General features: G+C 39.4%; 1 protein-coding gene across 23 annotated transcripts in view; it reads left to right on the top strand.

The window, feature by feature from the left end:
• MAP2 (microtubule associated protein 2) overlaps window positions 1–19280 on the top strand; it is a 250353-nt gene that overhangs the window by 49271 nt on the left and 181802 nt on the right. For all 23 annotated transcript variants that reach the window (XM_045198298.3, XM_024563876.4, XM_045198307.3 and 20 more), the window contains exon 2: window positions 11598–11647. The gene's annotated coding sequence lies outside the window, so the exon portion shown is untranslated. The remainder of the gene's footprint in view (window positions 1–11597; window positions 11648–19280) is intronic.

Below are 19280 nucleotides of genomic sequence, written 5' to 3' on the forward strand. Positions count from 1 at the left end.
CTAAAATAAAAATAAAAATAACCAGAGCGCTACTGGTATGGGACCCAGGTTTCCCAGTGTAATTATGAATCAGTCTTGTTACTCTTGCTCTCACATACTTGTGTTCTCTATGTCTGCCTCTCTCTCTCTCTCTAACCCTTTTTCCCTCCAGGCCTCCCTCCCTGCTTCATTCTCTCTCTATCCCCTGTGCTCAGCTTCACCTTGAAGCACTGGCTTCATCCTGAGGCTTTTTCTCCATGACGAAATATAAAGAATAGTAGCTTCAGGTTTATGTGATTGTAAAACATAATTAACCCAGAAGAAAAGAGGCAGTCTCCCATGCAGCATTCGAGTATTGGGAACGACGCCCTTCGGCCTTCATCACAAATTGGGTTTCTATGAGGATGACTCTTGAGACAGAGTTAAAATTACAGGAGATTTTTTGGGTTCAATGTCTGTACAAGAGAGAAGAAGAAAACTGGATTGAGCAGGGGGAAAAACCGACCTGCCCTGCCAACCCAGTGACCGCGTCCCCCAACGAGAGAATTACTTTCAGAGTTGCCTCCCATTGGGTGAAGATGGCTGGGTCTTTACATCATTGGATGTGGGTCATGGAGGGAAGGGAGGCGATCTCTGCAGGGGCGAACACCCAGCATCCTCTATTGATGTGCTTATATTACCAGTGCTTATACCAAGATTCAATGGCACATTTATTCTTTGTGGAAAAAAATAGTTTCTTGAAATCCCTTACTATATTTTGTTGGTACAGTGTAACTATTATGCTTCCTGTTTACATATAAGAAAAATATGCATTTTGAAATTTGAGGCCAAAATGTCAGAATTCACTGTTCAGTGTCCCTTAAGGCAATGCCAGAGTTTGTCGTAATCTTTTTAAAAATTTCCAAATCATGTCAGCATGTTTTGCCTTCAGAGAACACACTCCGTTTACTTTTAACCATCCTTTTATCACGGGGAAGGTTAAGTGAATGCATGGAGCCTGGAAAGGTGCGTGGCAGCTGGCAGAGACTTTTGTCAAGGCCCCCAAGCCCTTCCGGAAGGTTAATTATGCCACATTTTGTGCCAGTTCCCTCAGCGTTTCCCAGGTTTCCAGCCCATCAGGACACTTGGTGCTGCACCTCGGCACTGTGTGTCTAACTGTGCAGACTCCGGAGGACATTCCTTTAATCTCCTGACACTTACTCTCTTTTCTTAGTCCAAGAGAAGGACCCCACACCCTCTCATCTTCCTAAGTATGACATGAAGAAAAAGTCATCTGCATTTGGGAAAAAGTGATTTTAACTCTAGTGGGTGCCATCTGTGCTGGCTGTGCACACGATGAGCTGACGCCCCTGAGCGCAGCCTGAGTGCAGAAGCCCAGGCTGCCTCCTTCCAGCAGCGAGGGTTTACTGGTATGGGGTCAGTCGGCCAGGTCTTACCCCCAGGGGGTCAAGGCAGTTTCTTCGATGCATCTTTACAATGAATTGTATCTTTCTCAGTACATTTACTTGGGAATAAATTACTACAAGCCTGGAAATACTTCTTTTGTGGTTCCACTCGGCCTTGGTGGCAACTTGGCCTCCTTGATTTGGGATGACCAGAAAAGAATCCCCCTCAATTATTTAAATGTCCCTTACCAGCTGCTAGTTAAAAACCGTTCTTGTGGAAGAACTGAAACCTTCTCGCTGAGTTCCCAAGGCACGTTGAAAGGGGCAGAAGGAAACACAATGGCAATTGTGTGCCAGGAAGGTGACCGTGACACACGCACAACAGAAGTTGGTAATTGGCTTCCTCATTACCGGCCGGGAGAGGCCTTTGACTTTCTCCGACTGCTAAAGAGTGTATATAGTTACTCTGCCCAGGCTCTGCGTCCATCCATCGCTGAGTGCTCCAGGGAGCAGCACGGAGACCTGCTCTGCGGGTTCGTCTTCATGCGGGTCACATGGGGCAGCTCTTCAGTGTTTCCTGACTGCTGTCCAAGCCTGTTGCCCTCTCTGCTCCCTGGTTGAAGACGTTAGGGACCAACAGGAATTCTGTCAATGGTGACTGGAAGTAATTTGGTGCCTGGGCTAAGCCAGGAGATTTAATCAATTTATTATTATAAAACCCACCTTCTGTAACTTCTTTTTAAAAAATTATTATTAAGTCAAAAGTTTGGAAATGAAATGTATGTTATTTGGAAACATTTCATTGCATGATGATATCAGACATTAGGTCATTTGTTTCCCCTTGTTTTTGGATTACTTTCTTCCTTACGTGACATTTGACCCTTTGGCAAGCTACCAATTGAGGGTAGCCCATTACTAAAGATTACCTTTCATGGGGAAGCAGGTGTCACACCTGAGAGCCAGCTGAATCTAGGTCAACAGAGGTATCTTAGCTCACAGGAGTAAGCAAGACTGTACATGGAAGAACTTCAGGACCTCCACATGTAAGATGTTGGTTTTAGTGTTGGCCCCAATACCACCACTAAAACCAACACTAGTTCCAAGATTGTACTTTCAGAATTCACATGAATGTGTTACCTTTGCACTTTTTAACTTAAGGACAGTTTGTTGCCCTTTGAAAAGGCATCAGGGGAGGGGCTAGCTGTCTTATTTTGATAAAAGTCATTTCAGCTTCTACTTCTCTCTGGCTGCTGAAATTGGAGATAGAGAAAGCTCCCAAGCATCATTCATTCACTCTGCCCTCACCCTGCTGTATTTGCCTCCTTGCAGCCCTGACTCTCTTATGAATTTGTGTTTCAAGAGAGGAATGCAAGTTCCAAAAGGACAGGAACCTTGCTGATCACTTGCCACCGTTGTATCACAGTCTCTAGAAAAGTGCTTCCCATAAGCAGGTATTCCACAGTCACAGAAAGGGCAGACTACTAACTCCCGAATGCACCCCAAGTGCTTGGGAAAACGTTCGAAGAGGAAAGTAGTGATGAAGCTGTGTCTGGGATCACACTCAGGCCATCAACATTCCGTTTAGCTATGCAGTAGTAATTCTGTTATATTAACGATTAAATCAACAGGATTGGGAATTTAACCACCATCTGAAATGTTTTCCTTATAGATTTAAATAAATGGCTGAAAAAATGTGTAAGTCTGGAACTGCCTCTATGTATATTATAGGGAAAGATGTACAGTTGATTTAAGCTATTTTCAATCCGCTGAAGTGCTTTTTGGTCCATTGCTACCTGGGGGGAAAGTAAAGTTTTAACCCTGGATTAGTGTGGTTGAGGGATGATGGAGTCTGAGAAAGTACTTAGTATTTAACATGTGGTAACAGCAGATCTGTTTCCTACATTAATGCTTTTGACTTACAGGAAGCCCTAACTTTTGCTGCAGTTACATTTGTTCCAGACATACGATTTCTCATTATTATGCGTAAATTCTGACCTCTTTTTTTTTGGTCTCTTGTATGTAACATGAAGTGCAACACGAATATTAAAATGGATGAGAATGCTCTTTATAATAGTAGTTCTGAGGTCCATCATTTTATACCTCTTTCTGGGATTTGCAATTTTTAAATTATGTTGGAAATGAGTTGTAACATGTAGGAGTTAATGCACTGGATTTGCCCTGGAGAAAGTCCCTGACTCAGAGAAGTGGGTCCAGAAATGTGTGGAATGCTTCGGTTTGGCTTGCGAGTGCCTTACTAGCGATTTCAGGATATTAGAGCTTTGGGGAACAGATTTACTTTATTGTTTAAGGCTTACCCATAGCTGTGTGTTTTCCTTTGAATAGCGGGTTTCACCGAGATGAAAAAATAACCTTTCGGTAGGGCTAGGAGGATGTGTACTTTCCCGATCGGAGAAAAGTGTAGGCTGCGGCATTAATCTTAAGAACATCCTGGTGTCAGACCCGAGAAACACAGTGCCTGTTTGACGGGTGCCTCCCATGGATCCCACCCCCTTTCAAAACTCAGCTGTAAATCCAAGAATTAATGAGACGGTGCTCTGTTAAAGGTTTTGAACAAATAATAATGTCTTCACTTTGCTGTAAAACCCTTTCAAAGGAAACCTCAGATTTTATAGACTAATGATTTGAGTGAGTAGATAGGTTTTCACACTGCAAGAAATAAGCTTATTGGCTCTCGCAGATTCCGTCGTCACTCGACTCCACTACCTCATTACCAGAATGAACGCAGCGCTATGCCCACGCATTGCGGGTCTCAAGCAACTCACCCTCCCTACTCTGCTGTGTTTCACCACAGGCCTTGCATGAGTCAACTTCTTAAACTATTTATATGCCTAACCTGGATGAAATAAAAATTACAAAGAAGAAAAGAAAACCAAAAGGACCTGGGATGAGACCATGAGTGGCCTCTTTGCCATAGACCTTTCAGGTGGTTTCAGCAAAAATTTCTTAAAAAATAAATACTGCCATCTCCCAACATTTTTGTACCACTATAAGAATCTTAGAGAAGGAACTATGGGAGAATGGGCTCTTTACATTTCAAAAAAAAGTTGTCATTTGTTTTCTTAAAGTTTTTCCAAAGCATACTTACCCATATTGTTTCTGCCTGAATTTGAATATACCAGAGTATACATACCAGTGAGGAAAACCCATCAGTGTCCCAACTTAAAAACAAAATATAAAAAAATATACAGTTGACACTTGACAACACAGAGGTTAGAGGCAGTGACCTCTGCAACAGTCAAAACTCTGGGGTAACTTTTGAATCCCCCAAAACTTAACTCATAGCCTGCTGTTAACTGGGAGGGAGCTTTACCGATAACATAAACAGTTCGCATATTTCGGATGTGTTTTATATATTATATCCTTACAATAATGTAAGCTAGAGAAAAATGTTAAGAAAATCGTAAAAAGGATACATTTATAGTACTGTGTGTATTTACTGAAAACATCTACATGTAAGTGGACCTGCGCAGTTCCAACTTGTGTTGTTCATACCGGATACTGTGGTCTTTTCCCACATCCCAAAGATGTGCACGTTGGGTGAACACTGTCTAAATTGTCTGCTGAGTGAGTGTGGGTGTGAGTGGGTCTGTGATGGAAGGGTGTCCTGTCTAGGGTTGGTGCCTGCCTTGTACCCTGAGCTGCCGGGAGATGTTCTGGCTACCCGAGACTCTGAACTGGAATAAGTGGGATGGGAAATCGCTCTCTCACTTGGTGTTTTTCATCTTTCTTAAATGTCTGTGTAGCTCACATTTATTTCAATGTTTAATATTAGAGTGGTTTGGGTTTTTATTTAGAAGTTTGGTGATATATTTTTGACAAGAAATAGGGCCTAGGAACTTAACCCTTGTTTATATCATTTAGCCAATGGGATATGTCTTTTGCCTAGAGTTAGTTTCCAAAAACCTGTTGAGGATGTGAGGTGAGGACTTACTGTGCTATAGTTTTCATAAGACACATTCCATGACTGAGGCATTTGAAAGTTCTTCACTTTGATTGCACTTATTATTATTTCTAGTTCCGGCACCACCTGCTCTTTTTTCCTGTGTTGTGACATAGATGGGTAAATTAGGTATAATTTCCCAGCGTGGAACTGGTCCTCTTGGCCTTAATCTCAATTGCTTACCATTGTTAGTGCAGCTACAGTGAACATGTCAGAGTACAGAACATTGTATTAAGAGGCATACCTAGTGCCTAGCTGCCTATGATGTTGTTTCATATGAATAATACAAAGTGTAGAGGTGAAATGAGTCGGAGCGTCCATGACTCAGCCTCTTTTTCCAGGGGTGACTCATTCCACATTTATGTATCCCTGACGTGGTGCCACGTACCACATTAAGTGCTGCAGATACAAGCGTGGATGTGCCAGGTCACGGACCCAGAGTAGCCCACAGTCGGGGCAGGCAGAATATGGCATCCATTAAGAACAATATGGGCTTCCACACGGCCGGTACTTCATTAATGTTATAGCTGTCTGTGAAGGCAAAATGTGAATAAATATTTAATAATGTGGGCTGGCCACGCAACCTAATTCTATGATTTGGAACATATGCACAACATTTTTGATTCTATCTTGATATATTTTAGCCCAATTATATCAGCACAGTTTTCATTCCTTTTTATTCTGTTTTAACTTTAAGTAAGATTTCACTCCTTTGCCTGTCACATGAAGTCATATGCTCCATGAATAGGTCCATTGCCTGATGAATGCCTTCCCCTTAGTGTCCTGTAGGAAACCGTAATTTACTATAACAACAACAAAACTGTCACTGTCTACTGTTGCTCAGCAACCTAACCTGGTCTTCCTTCAGCCTTTCCTGTTTTTAAGAATGACACCTTCTTCCTGGGATGTGACTTCAAACCCTCAGAATTCTCTTGGCGCTTTTTCTCTGTCCCATGCCTTTCATTACCACCCAAGCCTGAAGCCCCACAGGTTGTACACACCGATGTGGACCGAGTTGTGTTGGAGCCCTAAGCCAAGTGTGATTGTGCTTAGCGATAGCCTTGAGGAGGTAGTTGATATTAAGTAAGGTCGCAAATTCAGGGTCCCAGCTTGACAGTGACCATGTGAGGACACAGTGAGAATGTCTGCAAGCCAGAGGCCAGGAGGAGAGGGCTCTTACTAGAACCAGGTCAAGCTGGCACTCTGCTTTCAGACTTTCAGCCTCCAGAACTGTGACAAAGTACATTTTGATTGTTTAAGTCCCCCAGTCTCTGGTATTTAGTTATGGCGGCCGGGATGGACCAAGACACTGGCCCATGGGGTAGTCAGAGCATCTTCCTTCTTTGTATTGACCCCAACTCTACCAGTCACATGGACTTCTGAAGGAGAAGCTCTCTTCTGCTTTAATCTCTTCTCATCTCTGATCCAATCTACACAGTGTTGCCCATTAAATGTCCTAATTATGCAATTGTTGAATATAAAACCTTCAGTGGTTCACGGTAGTGCACAAAATTAAACATATTTAATGACATAACCTCCTCGGCTTGTCATTCAAGTTCATTATGCCTTATACAACAGACCCAGCCTAGCCTTTCACCCAGTTATTGCTCTTGTCTGTTACTCTAACCAGGTAGGGCTGCAGGAGTTTTTCCAAACATTCCCTGTGCTTTGCTTCTTTCATTACTTTGTTTCTACTGAGTTCATTGTCTGAGTTGGTCTCCTTCCCATTCCATCCACACCCACCTATCAAAATCCTTTGCCTCTTTCAAGGTCCAGCTCAAATGCACCTCCTGTGAATCCTTATCTATATAACAGGATTTCATTTTTTTCCCTTCTTTGATCTCTGGGAGGTTTTTACTTTCTGGGAGGTATTTCTTTGTGACAGCAGGCATTTACTGCTTTGTGTCATGTCTGTTCATAACCACCTCTGTCCCATGAGGTTCAAAGTAAGCTCTTTGATGACAAAGAACTTTGGATCCCTGACATATTAAACAATGCTATTAAAAACACAACTTCTATGTATTTTTAAAATATAAAGATTATAGACAAAAACACAAATTTATTTTAAAAAATAGAATTGATTTTTAATTTGATTTGCAGATACAGTGTTCCCTACATCTGTATCTGTAAATTGAGCCTGATGCCATAACTTTTCTATTACTCCTGTGGTAACAGTTTCTGTAAATTGAGACTCAAGTGTCACTTTAAGAAGAGAGAAGCACGGGAAGTGTGAAAGGTGGCTTTTCAATTGACAATTGACCTTGATAATCTAATAGCTAAAATCTGTCTGATATTTTCAGTTTTTATTTCTTGTGAGGTGTAACCAGGCGTACTTAAGCTTGTTATAGGGTTTATAATTTCATCTGACCTTCACAATATGATTTATAATACGTAGGTATGAGATCATGTCTCACTGGAAAAAGAGAAAGAAAAAAGCTTTAGCAATTAACTCTCCAGATTGTTTGCTGACAGTTCCTTGTGTGAATGTGTGTGGGGGGGGGAGGGCGTGGGCACGCAAGCCCGCACAAAGAGACAGCGGATGGCAAAGTGGTGCTTTTAAAATGCTGATAAGTTAAGCTGCCCAGGAGCAGATGCTGAATCCTATTGATAAGAATTTCATTTGAGTTATGCTTAGGGCATTGTTTAGCAAGATACTACACAAAAAGTCTTGACCTGTGTGTTTGAAATGGCAGCTGTTCACAGTGAGGACTGAGCCTCAGGGCTCCATAAATCTTCTCTATTCTGTGCCTATTTGCTCAATAACTTGGTTGGATGGGGGTGGAAAGAAAGTCCAGAGAGTTGTTTACAAAGCAGCTGCTCTTGGTGCTGCAAACGGAAGTGCTCCCCTTTACCATGTGAAAAGCACACAAACAAAAACCCCAAGAGAACTTGAGTCCACCAGGTCAAAAACGAATACTTCTCCCTCAGAACTTTGTTTCCACGAACTATTTTTGATGCAAGTCAGGTGGGGCAAGGATGGGTCTTTTTTTTCTTAATTCTGCCCAAAGGGGAATTTTTTACTATTTCTTTAAATTTGACCAAGCTCCAGAAAAGTGCAACTCTAAGCACCTTCACTTATGTGACAAATACGGAGGCTCTTCTGTGAGCTCTGGGATGCTCATCCCTTGCTGAGCCTACGACTCCAAACGCAAGGCTTGCATATCTAAAACAGCATCGATATTTCCAATAAAGTTTGTATTTGACTTATGTTGAATTGGAAAAAAACCTAGAAGTTTTGGAGGTGGGCTAGGTTGGGGGTAGTGGTGGGGACAGGTGGGAATGTTTCCCCGGTCACGTATGGAACGTAAAGCCTGCCTTTTGAGAAACTCCCCTGGGAATCATTCTGTTTGTACTGTGAAAGTCTATATTGACAGTGCATGTAGAAAAGATAAAATCCAATCTCTTTAAAAGAGTGTTACAGATATCAGGATATTGATCTAGGGGCCCCAGAGCTCTGAACAAGAAGTGGCTGCAGTCACACAGTCAACTGAAGTGTAAAACTGCCCCCAAACAAACAGGCAGGTGGTCTGTGTGGTCTTCCCAGAGCTCCAGGCCGTGAGGGCGCCGCCCTTTCTGGGGACGATCGCTGATAATCAGTGTGGTGAACAGGTACTGAGGGGTAGCAGAGTTTGCCATCCCAAAACATGCTTCATGGGGCATTGACTATTTTAAGCTGGTTATTTGTAAGAAACAAAAGACTGAGAAAGAACCTTTGACCCTCCCTTTTACCTGCCTAAAGGAAAGAAGCTATTACCTTATAGTAGAAACTAAGTGTGGCAGACAGGGAGAAAGCAAGCAGTCTGTCTGTCTGTCCATTAGACTCCCTCCATTGTTCTGGGTGCTCCAGCCAGAATTTGTTTTGCACGGGTTTGCTTTTCTCATCTGCCTGTGAACTGGCTCCTCTCTCTTTTGAAACCCCATACTCCTATCCTCCTTAGCCCAAAATGGCATAGAGGCCTCAAGTGCCCAGTGTGCCCCTGGGCCCCCCATTCTTAGGAATCCCTGTATGTACATACATAACACATCTGGTCGTTTTCTCCTGTTAACCTGTCTCAGGCAATTTATTTATCAGTCCAGCCAGAAGAATTTAGAAGGCTAGATGGGAAATCATTTTTCAACCCCCACAACAGCACCTATACGCAGTGTGCCTGCCACTTCTCATCTTTTGTCCCCTACAGTTCATGTGTGCTCTTCTAGCACCCCGTGGCACACACAGAGCACATTTGCACACACACATGTACATGCATACGTCAGCACACACACGCAATTGGTGTGATGAACCACTGTCTTTCCCACTCTCCTAATGTTTTTTCTCTTATTCAAGAAAATATTTTTCTCTCTCCTTTACCTTCTCTTTTACTAGTTCTTTAAAAATAATTTCTCCTGCTTTTTCTTTTCTTTAAATTTGTTAAGTAAAAATGAAATAAAATAAAATGAAACAAACAGCTATGCTTAGTAGAGACTGTCCCCAACTTTTTCAGCTGATGGCACTCTCGTAACTCTGTAATGTTTTTCCCGCACCCCTCTGCCAGAAGGACTTCCCAGTTTCATTTAGTTGGCGTAAAAAGTATTTCTGTCTTAACAACAAGTAACCTTTTGAAAAAATAATACCTGCAAATCTAAAGAAAAATTCTTTCATTTTATACTTAGAATCCCATCGTTCCTTAGTAATGGCTTATATGGCCTATTGGGTACTGCCCAGCCCCCAAACCTGAGTCAGACTGGACATTGTCGTCCTCATTTCTTATTTCATATTGGTTTTCATGCAGAGTTTGCTGTCATATCATACATCCCACTAAAAAGCCCATTTTGCAAAATGTGGCTTCATTGAAAGGGATGTGTCTGGTGTAATATTGAAACTGTGAACTGCTTCAAGGTAGTATTTGTATGGTGCCTGGTGGATGTTGCTGTGTTTTTCGTACATTGAAAATATTTCAGCATTCTGTGAATTTACTGTGGCATCCTGGCGTACTGTGGTACACAGTTTGGGAACTGTTGGCTTTATAGCACCCCCCTCCCCCCAAAAATTGTATTAAAGTAAAATAAAGTCAGATGCTTGAGGTGGAAGTAGACATATTAATGCCATTAATCTTGTAAGTCCCTAAAAATGTCCCCAAATACTTTGTTTTAATCTCCATAATTTTACCCACCTATCATTTCATTCTTTTATGATTAAGTTCACTTTTCTTAAGCATCTGCCTTAAGATTAAAAATCAAGAATTTCATTTCTAATCGTTTGTTGTTTACTAGTACTCCATTTATATTTTAATGAAAATTATATATATTGAAGGTATACCGCATGATGAGTTGATATATGGATACATAGTAAAATGGTTAGTACAGTCATGCTAATAACCTATCATCTCATTGGAATATATGAATATTACTTTAGACTTTTGTTAAATGATTACCTTTATAGGTTAATTTAGCTTTTGGACTTAATCCAGGAGTCTAATAATGAACCATTTTGGGTAATGTCATGTGGAACATATTCTAACTTCCAACTGGTTAATTCACAAACACATTCCTAGAAGCTAAATGAGTTTTTAAATTGGAGATTTAGCCGGAGATGCACCCTGTAACAGGTCAGAATCTCACTCCATGTTAAAGTCATTTTCTTTCCTAACTGTCCAAAAGACGGGCTGACTTTCAGCACAGCGGTTTGGGGTGGGCTTTTGTCCTGGGTTTACCGCCTTTGTTGCTTCCATTTGACGCTGTGCCTCCTGGCTAACTGAGTGGTAAAGCTTAGGTATAAAGAAGCAGTGGGACGTTGGCTAGGTTGCCTTTGAAATTGTCTTTGGTGATTTTTTCCTTGCCTTTGAACAGATTCTGAACTCAAAATATACAGACTGTTTATGGATATTAACTCAGATTAAGGATCCAAATGCATCAGCTTTGTTATTTTTAATTAAACATCTTTCAAGAGAAATATTAGTACATTAAGTACAGAATTTATTTTTTAAAAAAGTTTAGTTGACGTTTTAGAGTGTAAGCATGAGGATTATTCTACTTTAAATAAATAAAAACTGCTGAAGATAAAAATAGGGCCAAACTTGGTCTTCTAATATATGTCTTTAAGTGAAATCTAGAAAATAATTTTAATTGTAAAGTTCTGTAACTACATAACAGCCCCTTGTTGTAGATGAATGTTGTTAGTCAGTACATTTTATGGTACAGAGAACCGAGTAACTTTATCTTCCTCTGGGGTAAAATAAAAAACTAAATCATTCAACTGATTTATTTTATAGGGTGTTTTTCTGTTTATCTTTCAGACTTTATTGATCTGATCCAAGGTATCCTGTGACTGCTGGCTGGAATTAAGGTTGGTGGTGTGTTTATATTGATTATGAATAAACTGTGAAATAAAATAGAGGCACGGAGGGCCTTTGGACAGCGGGGTCAAAGTGGTTTTGCAGAGTGTGGTTGAAAGCTGAACTTAGTGAGTGAGAACTGGGTACATTTCAGACTTGGGTTACTAGTGTTTTCCTGAGCTGTTTTTTTTGTTTTTTTGGTATCACTGCAATCTCATTGATTATTGATTGTTTCTTTTATTTTACCGGTCTTACTAGCTGAATGTTGATTAAATGAAAAGATGCAATTCAAATTCACTTATTTAATAACCATGCATATCAAAAGAATGACTTCTTAGGAAGGCTAGCTCACATTTTAAAGAATGGCCAGCTTTTTGGATTGGCGGGAAAACACTTTGGAAGTCCACGATTTGGTAGTCACATTCCCTGAGGATGAGAGAGTTGAAAATTTGTTTATTAATTACAAATTTCAATTCATTAGCAGAGTTTTATCATGTCATTCCTTTTGTCCTGTTCTCCTGTTAATTAGTTTTGTGGGAGCCGCTAAGCCAGCCTAGCTGAGTTAGTGTAGGACCAGAGCGAGAGAGGGCACTCACACCAGTGGGCTTCGGATTCCATCTGTCCTTTCCATTTTCTTTTCTGGAACATGTATTCAGGTTTTAAAAGAAAATAAACCCTGACTGAAAGGAGGACTTTTGTTGCTCCTAAATGAGCAAAGTGCCAGGTGTTGTTAATAGTTTTGTATGTGCTTTTGATGAATAATTTCACATAAAGAAGAGCACTGGCTCTTCTTGTGTGCTGACATGAATCAGCGTCTAGCACATATGAGGTGCACGGTACATACGCACCTTCCATGGCCTCAATTGTGCCCTTGCTCTTCTGCCCGAATACAAAACACACACATGCACACCCGCACCACTGTTTCTCTGTTTTGTACACAAACTGTGCTTTGCTGTCCTTGAAATCTGTACGGATTGTAGCACATAAACATGTTGGAATCATGCCTACTGATAATTAGCAGCGTTATAAGGAAAAAGTTAAATGTTTACACAAGTGATAGTTAAAAGTCTCCATTTGTAACCAGTTCTATTTTGTGTTCGTATAGTTTGGTGTTGAGTTTATTGAAGACACTTAGCATGGCTTCCTTTTATATTCATTCCTCAATGTGCTATATGTAAGCATCCACCCATTTAAACATGGAATTTTTGTAAGACTTTTTGAATTTTTTGCTACTCTTTTTCCCAGCCAGCCCCTACTCATCTGTTAGGCAGAAGTTACAAGTAGAATGAGATCTTTGGCAAAGTATAAATCTTTGAATCAGAACCATTTTCAATGCACAGAGTTAAGTTTGGGTCATTAATATTTCATTTTAATTAAAATGAATTGTATTTTGTCTTCTTTTTGGATTTTTGTTTTATTGTTGGTATGGTCAACCTGCAACTTGAACTCTCATTTCATTTTGGCCACTTTTAAGAAAGGAAAGAACTAAAAAGAAACAGATAAAAAGAAAAAAGATTTTGTTAAATTAAAAAGTGGCTGTAAAAGTAATACCAAAAACATTCTTTGTGTCTGATCCTCTACCCATCTTCCATATGGAGTGTTTCTTTTGTGGGAATGCAACCATAATGTAAGTAATTTCTCTATACTCTGCTGAGTGATATTTTATCTTTATTTAAGAAAGACACTGTTAACAAACTAAGCAGGACATTGCGCAGTGAAGCAGACTTTCATTTTTTAAAAAGGAAGAAAGTTCTAATACTATTATATAATCAGGAGCGGGGAGAGAAGGTACCCTTATGTCTTACCAGTCAGCTTCAGTGTTTTAAGCTTTCCAGAATCAAAACAAACAAGTCTTTGACCAACTGTGTAGTAGACCTCCAGTACCACCTCAGGGAGAGCTCCATTTTCCTTCTAACTTGCTTCGTGTTGCGTCACACATCTCTCAAGCATTTGTTCACACTTTTTATGTTACAGTTATTACTGGGTATGTCTTAACTCCCCTAGCAGCTCATAGCAACTGGGGTCTTCACCCTTGTTCCTCCTGGTAGGGCCTGGAGGTGGACATGTAGGAAATGCTTATTGTGTCAATAATAAAGATGAGCAACACCAATGAACAATTTTATTATATATCTGTAAACTAAATATATAGCTAAGTATATATGTATATAAGGTCTGTCCAGAAAGTGTTTGTCCATGTGATATGAAAAATAGAGACACTTATTGAAGATACAAGATACAGGACACACTGTACATAGAACAATGATGCCTCAGTCTGCTCCAAAGCAGGCACCTTGGGACCTCACACAGTTCTCCCAATCACCATCAGCTGCCCTGTCATATTTTCCTGAATCTCACTGATGGTCTGAAATCTCTTCCCTTTCAAAGGTGATTTTAGTTCTGGGAAAAGCCAGAAGTTGCAGAGCACCAAATCTGGGCTGTAGGGGGGCAAATTCACCTGGGTGATTTGATGTTTCACTAACAAATTCTGCCTGAGATGTGATGCATGGGCAGGTATATTGTGATGAAGCTGCCAATCACCAGTTGCCCATGGCTGTGGCCTTCTGAATCATCAAAGTACTTTTCGCAGGAGAATGTTCAAGCTTAATGCAAAATTTGATGTAGATTCATTGCTCTACTCACTTGGTTGTTTTGAATGTGACGGCCACACAGTACACATGCTCACTCAACAGTGTCCACCACCCCCACTGACTGGTACAGTGAAGCCGTCATTGTTGACGCATGTGCATTCCAGTCCACTCTCCTTGGCTGCCAGATTGCATTGATGTCGCACAAACTGTTCTCGTCGTAGTAACAATGGTTGGACTTTTTCCCGGATAGACCTTGTATATGTAAGTGTATGTATGTTGTAACAATTATTAACCACTGTATTCCCTCCCCTGGTGATGGGCAAAGTTGAGCAAAAATGCATAAACAAATCACCCAAAAGATATTTGAAGCAGTAATAACAATCATTAGGTGTAATTGGAGTATTTAAAATATAAAAGTATAAGAAAAGTGATTGTTTTTTTACTCTACTTTGTTTCTACATTTAGCATAATGCAATAGTCATATACTTATGGATGAAAACATATCCACAATTGTAATTATTGGATTGGTGTGTGACAAAGTGACCTTGAGATTCTGGAAAGATTTGTAGAATGCCAAATTATTTGTTCACCACTTTAAGGAGAGATACAAAGCTGCTAGAGTCACATTTCAAACTAGAAAGACCAGTTAGTCCCAGGAAAATTTGCTGTCTCTTGTGCAGCTTCCTGAAATCTGAATCATCATAAATACTTATTTTCTCCTTTTTATAAAAATTAATCTTCTCCCATTACAGACATTACGATAACAAAATATGATCATGCCATAATTTGGAATGGGAGATGTGGGAGGAGGCAGAAGGTGGGGTGGGAGGCAAATGGCAAACTCACGATCCCTTCTCAGTCTTCTCATCCATCCCAGTGGAATCCCTCAGGAATGTATGTTTTCAGAATTGCTCTTTATTTTGACAGAGTCTTGACCTACTGAGGAAATTGGCTCATTGAAGCTGTGCCACAGAGGACAAATAGTAAAACACAGCGCAGCAGAAATATCTTAAATAACAAATAATGGATCTGTTTTTTCCATGTGAGGAAAAAATATTACAGCTGATTCTTTTTTTCTTAACTAAATGTTTGTAGTATCAAGTGGCTACAAAAGCCAACTGCTTGGATATGTTTTCCATACACACACATGCTTACGAAGTTAATCCTGTGGATTTAGTTCACTGGCCAGCTAATGTAATTCCTTTCCTGAATTCACTGGAAAGATCGCCATTCCACAGCGGGGCACAGGGGATCTTTCTGTAGACAGTTTACATCATTGAGGAGCACCATGGCTGTTTTGGGGCCTGTATCTCGTTAGGGCAGTTTAGAGGATATAAAGACTTAAATGCATTTTATTCTATGTAAGAAGTCCATTTATTTAGAAATCCTTTATTTCCTTTATAGCCTACTTATTGCAAAGTGAGAACTTTGTATTATTAAAAGTGGATATGCTTTCTTGTTTCTCAGCTTCTCTACCTGAAGTTTCATCAGTTACTCATCTAAAAATAGAAAATCACCAATTGCTTAACGGAGAAAGGAATGTAACATATAATTACTCGTATGCTAGATACATAGATACGCATGCTGACGTTGGATAGTTTTGCCAGTGAACCATACAAAGTCTTTTCTTTGGGGCATACTTGATAGGCCATTCCTGTTAAAGAAGGTAAAATCATTTCCTTTTGTGAACTAATTCATTTCAGTTATTTAGCAATATTAAAAATGTTAGTTGAAAAACCACTTGTCACAACAAACCAAAGTGAATTTGGCTTCATTCCATATTATTCAATGTCTTATGACCACCAGCTTATGTTACTCTAGAGTCTTTGCTGTGTTTATCTTACTTTCCACTATTTTAAATCTAATTAGTGAAGTGCTGAATAAAAACCACTTAATCCATTATACATGCATCTCTGTCTATGTTTATATATCTTCCCTCCTCTCTCTCTAATAAAGTTTATAGCTCAAAAATAGAGCAAGTACACTGACTAATTTTAAAATACAAATAGATATTTAGAACTTAAAAACTATCATTCTCATCTTATGACTAGAGAAACGTAGTTACTGAACCAGCCACAATTTTTATACCAGACTATTCTTTTGTGAAATGTAATAGTTCTTGAAAATATAGAAAAGTCTTTTTTGGGATAAAAATAAGTAGAAAAACACACATTCACCCAAATGTAATTACTTGCTTATTATAATATGCAGGTATATACCATTCCATGATATGAGCTTCATTTATGAGTATTAATCTTCAGAGTGATCAATAAGTATGAACTTGATATCTTTTGCTTAAAGATGTTTGACCTATAGAGTGGAAACTACTTTTCCGGTCTTGTCCTTAAGTCTATCGCCATGTATCAGTGCCTTGCCAGAGAAGCTAGCTCTCTAGGTTCAAGACTAAGGAACAAGAGTAAACTAGCCCACTTTTTAAAAAACAACTACATTGCCATTTAAGTGGTCTTAAGCCAGCTATAAGAAACGCCAGCCCTATAAAGGAGAATAAATTGAACAACAGAGATAGAAAACTTAGATGTCTCTATGGGGGAACCGAGGGCTTCATTTCTGAAACCATTCAGGAAAGTAAAATTACAAAGATTTCCTCTTCTAACTGTGGTTTCTTTTCCGAGTTCTTTTATTTTATTTTTAAAAATATTTAAATAAGTTTGGATATGCGGCAAAATGGGTCAGTGAGCAGGATGTTTAATTTGACAGGCAACTTTATAGATGCAAACACTTTTAAATTTCACCTGGAGTCTTCATTATCTCTTAGGGACTCAGAGGTCTCACTCAGACCTTTGGGAATCATGCACAGGGAGGGAGGGACCTTTGTGCTTAGTTTAACCTTGGGGTTTCCTACCAGTTTACCACTTGGAAGTAAAGATGTAAATATTTTACTAGTAGCCGAAAGTGGGAAGCATATACCAACAGCCATATAAGGCTGGGTAGAATTAATGACCAAAGAGAAATTATATATTCAGGCTAGTCTATTACATAGGTAGCATGTAATCAATCACCTTTTCTTCTGTTTCATACAAGTATGCGCAACATAAAAACTATGTATTATATGTTAATAACTACTTAAGTTACCTTAAAATATCTTATGGTACTTCAGTAATTGTGCATGAGCTGTAAATATAAATTTCCAAGAGAATTTACCTAGTTTTTATTTTCCTATATCAATCATCATTCAACCTCCCCCATTATACCTGGAGTTGCTGTGTTCCTTTTACATTGTAGGGATTGAGTAAATATTTGTTAATTTTCTAATTATCCTGTATGTGGCAGTTTTAGTAAGGAAGATGAGACCTAGTGGCAAAAGTTGTTCAAACTTCTTGTTTAGAAAACACAAAAGCTCTTACTCATTACAGATATATAAAGAAGATGCAAAAGCCAATTATTCATTGATGAACAAGGTGCAGAAAACTTTTAGAAATATAATGTGTTTTGTCACCATAATGTATGATAAAATGCCAATGGCAGACATAAGAATTGTTTGAAATGTGACTTGATTTGGCTTTGCTTTCAGAAAGTCTTCTCAGGTAAGTGGTTTGTCTTTGGATTAAACAGAGTTTCTTCACCACTTCTGCATCATGGTTTGCTCAGAGATACTTTTACCAGCTCATTATGTATCTCAGAAAAGACCACTTATACTTACTATCATCGTGATACTTACTTCATTATTTCATCATTTGACACGGCCATAAATGGTGTCCCACTCGCTTAATCAACAATGTATCATTTTGTTGGACCCAGGAGTCCTTAGGGAAGGTGGCACCACATGGAAGTACGCCACTTCACAGGGTGGGAGGGCCGTGAGAGATGGGGGTAAGGAAAAAGTGTGCCCAAGGCAGAGAAAAAATTGTGTAAAAAAAAAATCTAGTCACATATAAATGCCTGATAGCCATAGAAAAAATTTTGGAAAATTTTTCAAAAGGAAAGGAAACATAAAAAGTCAAACAGCCCAGATGATAACCCTTTTTGGCCTGGTCTAGACTTTTGGGAGCCAGGTTGTTTTCTTCAGTATCATAGTTCAATGGGAATTTGTAAAGGATTGTATTTGTAAATCATGCGTGCTAAATCTGTACTCTCATATTGGAGTCTTTGTATACATGAAGAAAGCCTACTCCAGAAGCTGCAGTGGCAACGGGACAGAGCAGTCACTAATAAATCAAGTACTGAGCAGGCATTTATAGTTCATTTGAGTGCTAGGTTCTGTGGCTCCTTCAGAAGTATTAAGAATGGTTTCTTTGTTCTCTAAGCTTGAAGTTAAGCTGAGGAAAGGGGAAACGAATGCATATAAATGGTAATTAATACACGGTGATATAGTCAAATACTAAATATAGACAGAGTTTCCAGAGAGATCCAGAGAAGTTATAATTCACTGTTGTTTACAAGGACCTTACATAAAAAAGGGAATTTCAGCAGGGTTTAAAGGTGGATTTCTTGAAAGGGGCCTATGGAAACCAAGGCACAGGAAGGGACTGAGGACTGGGAAGGCAGGGAAACTGAAATGAGGTGCAGGATAGGTTCGAACCTGGATTCCGCCCCTTCCCTCTCTTCTCCCGTCTCAGTCTTCCATAGTCTTCTTTCCACAAATATTTGTTGAGCTACTTTCATGTGTATCTATTTTTTTAAACTGCGATCAAAATCCAATCCATCACGAGATTTTTTATGCTCTTCTTGTGCACAGAGAATAGCTACATAAAGAGAGATGCATGTGGGTGTCTGTTCTGAGAGCTTCTATCAAATTATGTTTTTGTGTTAGGTTTTGTGGAAAGAAAAAACATCAATATCTTGACATGTGGAACTGAATGTTCCAACTGACGTTCATGCTATCCGAATTTATCTTATTTTGGTATTAATAAGTATCATATTTCTTTATTAAACTTCATATGGGACATTTGGAATTTTCACCATTTAAATTATTTGTTATATTATCTCAAAGGGATCCACTAAGAGGAAAAACGTTAATTGGGATTGAAATTGTTGGAGAAATATAATTAGAAACAAAAACTCCAACCCCAGAAATACTCTCACAAAGGTATTAGAG

The sequence above is a fragment of the Desmodus rotundus genome, chromosome 2 (assembly GCF_022682495.2).
Source record: "Desmodus rotundus isolate HL8 chromosome 2, HLdesRot8A.1, whole genome shotgun sequence".
Taxonomy (NCBI): domain Eukaryota; kingdom Metazoa; phylum Chordata; class Mammalia; order Chiroptera; family Phyllostomidae; genus Desmodus; species Desmodus rotundus.